Here is a 5,831-nt window from a genome sequence, read left to right on the forward strand (position 1 = left end):
AGGCATCAAGTTTCTCAATTTTCCACAACTCAATATATACAATGTTCAAGTTTGCTGAAGTAGGTAGTTGGAAGTTGGTGAGAGCATAGAGCACTTATGCTGTTACAATCATTGATATATAGATATTTCAGGGTGGGACAAGAAACCTGCAAATACACAAATTTATAAAACAGTTATATTATCTATTTAGTCATGAATTGGACCTTTCTATTTCTACTAATCATGCAGAAACTAATAAATAAATGTTCTACTTGAATTGGAAAATAGATGAACAACAAAAGGAGTGTAAGATAATATTTATACATCTAGCGGCACAAGACAAACCTTAGAATTGAACATTGCTTTATTGAGATCATCGACTTTCTTCTCATCATCACTGTTTACACTTTCTAGACTCGGTGTGCTCACAGATATTCCCTGTTAGACCAACGGCTTCATTTCAGGGCAGTAAGAAACAAACACTTTCTTGAGATATGGAAATTTTAGAGCATGTTCCCTCAGAAAGAAATGCCCCAACTTAGGCAGCCTATCAAGCTCCAGATTTTCCAACAGTGGAAATAAGGGTTCATTCGTCATGATTTCTTCTCCTTGTTCGTCTTCTGTGATCACTTCTTTCATTGACTCAAAATCTTGTATGTCTAGTATTCGAAGATTCAAAGCACCTCTGGCCACTGATGAAGACATCAAGTTTCTCAATTTTCTACATCTCGTTATCTTTCAAGTTTGCTGAAGTTGGCAATTGAAAATGGGTGAGAGTATAAAGCTCTTATGCTGTTAGGCCACCAGATAAGTATCTCTTCTAGGCTGGGACAACAAACCTGCGAATGTTGAAGTACTTGTATTTTAAAGCAATGAAAATTCTATATAGCTCAAAGTACAAATCCAAAAATAAACCATATCTCATCTTTACATCAAGGTAACAAAAAGTGAAAAACTAAAAAAGTTGCTTTAAGTGACGAACAGAAATAACTATCTAAGGTTACTATTGCTACTTACTAGTTAAAATGGAAAGAGAGCAGTAATTAATTATACAGCAGTGGCACAAGACAAACCTTTAGAATTAAACATGGCTTTGTTGAGATAATCTACTTTCACCTCATCATCATTGTTCACACCTTCGAGACTCGGTGTACTCACAGATATTCCCTGTTGGATAAACGTCTTCATTGCAGGGCAGTAATCAATCAAGAAATAACTGAGAATTAGAATTTCAAGAGTACACTCAGTCAGAAAGAAATGCGCGAGGTTTGGCAGCATTATAAGCTGCAGATGTTCCAACAGGGGAAATAAGGTCATGATTCCTTCTCCTTTTTGTTTCTCTTTTGTGATCACTTCTTCCATTGATACGCAGTTATTAATATCCAGTATTTGTAGATTCCAAGCACCTCTGGCAACTGATGGAGACATCAAGTTTCTCAATTTTCCACACCTCTTTACTTATGTTTCAAGTTTACTGAAGTAAGCAGTTGGAAGTTGGTGAGAGCATAGAGCACTTATGCTGTTAGCCCCATTGATATGTAACTTTTCCAGGTTGGGACAAGAAACCTGCAAATATTGAAGGCCTTGTATATAAGGGATGAAATTTCAATATTAGCTTAAAATACAAATCCTAAAATGAACCATATCTCACCTAACGTCAAGGTAACAGGAAGTGAAAACTAAAAAAAATGGCTTCCAGTGTCAAACAGAAATAACTATAGAATGACTACTATTACTATTTACTAGTTAAAATGGGAAGAGGGCAGTACCAAGTTATACCGCTAGCGACACAAGACAAACCTTAGAATTGAACATCTCTCTATTGTGATCAACTACTTTCACCTCATCATCATTGTTCACACTTTCGAGACTTGTTGTACTCACAGATACTCCTTGTTGGACAAACGTCTTCATTTCAGGGCAGTCACGAATATCCACTTCCTTGAGAACTGGAATTTCAACTGTACACTCTGTCAGAAAGAAATGCCCCAGCTTAGGAACCGTGTAAAGCTCCAGCTTTTCCAACAGGGGAAATAAGGTCGTGATTCCTTCTCCTTGTTGTTTCTCTTTTGTGATCACTTCTTCCATTGACAGAGTCTCTTATCTCTAGTTTCCGGATATTCAGAAGACCTCTGCCCACTGATGGAGGCATCAAGTTTCTCATTTTTCCACAACTCTTTACTTCCAATCTTTCAAGTTTGCTGAAGTAGGCAGTTGGAAGTTGGTGAGAGCATAGAGCACTTATGTTGTTAGCCTGATTGATATATAGCTCTTCTAGTCTGGGACAACAAACCTGCAAATATATGTTTTTAATATCTCAAACACATTTTTAAAAGGCATAATACAAAAACATGCCCTTTAACTTAGACTCAGCTCACATTTATACCCTTCAACTTTGGGTGTGCATAAATAGATAGTTTAACTTGTATTACGTGACATCCTACATGGCAATTTATTGTCCTACATGTATTATTACACTATTTTTACTTGTTCAATTTTATACAAGTTTAAGTGTTTCCTTGTGCACATAGAAAGTTGGAGGGCATACATGCCAACTGAAGCCAAGTTAAAGGTTATATTTATGTAAATGCCTTAAAAAAGAAAGAGACTTTGTGTAAGTAAATATCTTTAAAACTCAAGTAAAAGGTAAAATTTTAATTCATAAAAACTGAGAAAGTAAGTTGGTTTCATGATAAGAAGCAAACCTTTTCATCAAAAAGAGGACTTGAGTGAGTGATGGAGTTGTTGGCTGTAGGCCAGAAATTTTGGAACTCAGGTAAGTAGTGGAATAGCATTTTCCGTAACCGAGGGAACTCAATGCCGTCAACAGTTGTATTGCAAAAGTGAGTGAGGCATTCCAGATATTCAAGCTTCAAGTCATATAAATTCGGGAACTTGATTACTTCATGTATCCTCCTAGAGATGTTCAATAAATGTGTCACTAATTTACAAAAAGTGAGGCGGAGACATTTTATGTTCTGAAATTCATTCAGCTGCAACTGAGTCAACACAAAATTAGAGCCATATCCGGTTGAAACTACAAATTCCCTTTCCTTCAACAGGTGGCAGATCCAATCATCCAATTGGGTGGTCTCAGTGACCTCTAAAGAAATACTCTTGTCGTAATCATCCATGCTTAAAGAGACTACGAAAGGTCCACCCACTTTAAGAGCATACCGTGCCAACGTGGAGGAAAGGCTCAAGTTACTGTAGATCACATCTCCAGAACATCTACTTAATGTCAGTGAAGTTAATCTCAGTAAGAATTCCAGTTCCCTTAAGGTGGAGTAACTACAATCTTCTACTCCCACCATATATAGTTCCTCCAATTGAACTAGCCTTGATAAGACACCTGCTGAAATCCTTTTTAAGTTGTTTATTACTATCATTCCGCAACTCCAACATAATTAGATTGGTCAGTTTTCCTATCTCCACTGGCAGCTCCTCTAACTGAGAACCTCTTATCTTGAGAATTTCTAAAGTGACAAGTTCCTCCATAATGGATATGCCATCCAACCTTAGATTACTCAGACACAGCGTCCTCAAACTTGACAACCTCTGAACGGATGCTGGAAAAGGCAGAATGAAGTCCACATATCCCCTCAGGCTTAAGATATTGAGTTCGCCCATGTCATTAAAAAAAATTTCCTGTAATTTGAATGACTTTTCAAACCAGAGTTTCAACATTAAAAGCCTCGGTTTTGGGCAAACTATTGGTCTAGGAAGCTCATTAAATTTCTTTGCAACAATTGACATGTGACTGAAATGCTCATAAGAATTTCTTCTTGGGAACTCTTCCGAGTTCACATGGTGACTTACCATAAGGTTGTGCTCTCCCTCGGATGCAATACTTATAGCCATTGCACGGACCACATCATGCATTTTGACATAATTTTTATCTGAACCTTGGGACAACAAGAAACCATCTTTCAATCTTTCTAACAGAAGACACACCCTATCTCTTGCTTGTTCTAAATTTTCAATTCCTGGAAAGATGCGAAGCCCACTTCCATATCCAAGTAATTCTTCAGGACAGATATCTCTATCTTCCTCGAACAAGGAACGAAGCAAAAATAGGTACTTGGCTTCATTACTTCCCAAGTAATCATAGCTTAACCTCAGAGGTTTATACAACTCCGTGGGCACATCAGGGATACTTATTGTTTCTGCACCACGTAATTGTTCAAGGGCACAGTTCCATGAACGCTTGGTTTTATGCTTTTTTAGTGCTCCTGCAACTGTAATAATTGCAAGCGGCAACCCTTTGCATTCTTTGGCAAACTCTTTTGCTATGCCAAGTAGAGAAGGATCGTCGACTAAATTACCAACTTTCTGCCTGAAAAGGATCCATGCTTCCTCTTCATATAAGGTTCCAACCTCCATGATCTTCTGAGCTTTCATTTCTACACAAACAGATTGGAAACATGTTGTGAATGTCAATTTGCACTGATGTTTGTGGCTGCTACCGCTGGGAATTCCAAGTTTCTCTAGTTCAAGAGCCTTCCAAACATCATCCAATATTATAAGGATGCAACTATTTTGATCCATTAACCTTGAGCGCAGCAGATCTCCACGACTCCACAAATCATCCCCTTCTAATGTCAGCCCAACTCCTTGTGCGATCTCACCCTGAATTCTTTTCAAGTCATGTTGTTGACTGACAATTACCATAACACCATCATTGAACAACCTTTCTTGTTTCGCCTTTTGTCTGATTTTCTCAGTCAGTGTTGTCTTACCAACACCACCCAGACCACATATCCCAATAATAGTTAATCCGCCATCTCTCAAACATGCCAAGACCTCTTCCTCTTGCAATTTTCTGGAGCTAAACTCCTCACCAGTGTAACTAGGTATAGCTTCAACTTCAACAGGTGGTACAGGATAGGAGAAATCCACATAATTGTTGCCTTCAGTTTGAAGACCAATCAAATCCATTACAATTTCCTTAGATCTCTTGCTTTGCAAGTAACGCGACTTCAAGTTTGGACACCAACCATAGAAACTACCTCTTTCAACCTCAGGTCTACGTCGCAATATAGTAGCCACATCAGCAGTAATTGTATCAACATGAGTTGATCAACCCTGTATGCTGGGAGAAATGACAAGTAAGTTTCTCCGGGCAGCTTCCACTCGTAGCTGCACCCCACTTCTGATATTCTCCAGCCTCTCAAATTCATTATCCGAAGATGTGATGTTGATATCCAATCTCTCGCACAACTGACTCGATCAACCAATCTGTGACTTTGTCCACAACTTTACCTAAGAAATCCATAGCTATCTATGGAGTTCAGTATAAAAAAGCTTTTGAAGTCTACCTTTTTAAAAAAAAAAAGAACTCTTTTTTTGAGTGTTTTCTGTGTAATGGGAAGTAAAGGTTATATTAAATGAAAACTGAAAGAGCAATAATGGAGAATTTTGTAAGCTAAAAAAAGTAGTGATAGTGTTTGAGTAGATAACAATTCAAAAATTCGGATTCCATATGGAAGACAAAGAAATGTGTATAAAAAGTAAAAGCTTTTGGAATTTTTCCTCCAGTTGATTAGAGTGGAATCATATTCAGTATTATTGAAGTGAAATACAAGATCATCATTTGTAAAAATATTAAAGAACCCAATAATCACTTCACTATATAATCAGGTGCCAGTGAAGATGATTATGTTATTCATGCTTCGAATCCCAGTTTGAACAAACAAAATTAGAAAAAACTGATATTTGATTTGCTTGGTTTAGTTTCTAAAATTGAAAACTAATACTATTTGATTTGATTTTAGTTTACTAAAATAAATCGCAAAAATAACCAATTGAACTAATAAAACCTACATATATATATATATATATATATATATATA

The 5,831-nt window shown here is 37.0% G+C and overlaps 1 pseudogene; it reads right to left on the bottom strand.

Moving 5' to 3' along the window:
• Positions 1 to 264: 264 nt before the first annotated feature.
• On the bottom strand, positions 265 to 5,254 carry LOC107025206 (annotated as a pseudogene).
• Between the last annotated feature and the right edge of the window lie 577 nt (positions 5,255 to 5,831).

This window comes from Solanum pennellii, chromosome 7, assembly GCF_001406875.1.
Source record: "Solanum pennellii chromosome 7, SPENNV200".
NCBI lineage: Eukaryota > Viridiplantae > Streptophyta > Magnoliopsida > Solanales > Solanaceae > Solanum > Solanum pennellii.